The sequence below is a fragment of the Echinops telfairi genome, unplaced genomic scaffold (genome assembly GCF_000313985.2).
Source record: "Echinops telfairi isolate 266 unplaced genomic scaffold, ASM31398v2 ScPeMD7_7458;HRSCAF=8496, whole genome shotgun sequence".
Taxonomy (NCBI): Eukaryota; Metazoa; Chordata; class Mammalia; order Afrosoricida; family Tenrecidae; genus Echinops; species Echinops telfairi.
The window spans coordinates 30,826,200-30,827,181 of record NW_022111358.1 but is presented as its reverse complement, the minus strand read 5'-3'; positions in this window follow the sequence as shown (position 1 = coordinate 30,827,181).

Sequence of the window (982 nt, the reverse complement as noted above, 5' to 3'; positions counted from 1 at the left end):
GGAAGATGAGCCTCTCGGGTGGAAGTCACTCAAACTACGACTCAGAAAGAGCTGCCCCCACAAAGCAGCGTCGGCCTCCACAATGTGGACGGAATAAAGATTCAGGACCTTCATGTGCTGGTGGACGGGGCGCAACTCAAAATGGGAAGAAACGGCTGGGAACAGCCATGACTAATCAGAATGGGGACTGTCCAAAGTATGAGTCTAAGACAATTGGAAGTCATCAGAAATGGAACGGAGGTTATAAAGATCAGCATTCTAGGCCTTAGTGAGCTGAATGGACTGGTACTGCCCATTGTGAATCAAACAGTCATATGGATTCCTACGATAGGAATGACGGATCAAACAAGATTGGCGTCACATTCCTCATCAAAAGGCCACGTCAAGACCAATCTTGAGGCACACTGCTGCCAGAGACAGACCACAATCCCTCTGCCTACACAGAGGGCCAGTGAGCAAGCTGCCATCCAGATTTACACACCAACCGCTAAGGCCAAAGATGGAGAAATGGAAGATCCTTACCAACTTTCTGCAGCCTGAATCTGACCAAACATGCAATCGAGATGCATTGACAACTACCGGTGATTGGAATGCAAACCTTGGAAACAAAGATGGATTTGTAGTTTGAAGATACAGCCTCGTGGATGAAACTACACAGGAGAGGGCCTGATGGAAGTTTGCAAGACGAGTGACTTACGCAAATATTGTATTTCAGTAACACAAGCAGCAACTGTGCATACGGACCTCAGCGGATGAAATACGCAGGCATCACACTGACTAGACGTGTCTGAAGGGGAAGCGTGACATCTTCAGTCAGATGGCCGGTTGCTCATATGGAAGCTAGAGAAAATGAAAACAAGTCCATAAAGCCAAAGTTCAGCCTTGAGTCTATCCCACCTAAGGACTCGCTGTAGGAGTCCTGCTGGTCTAGTGGTTACAAGTCGGGTTGCTGTCCTCAAGGTCAGCAGTTTGAAATCACCAG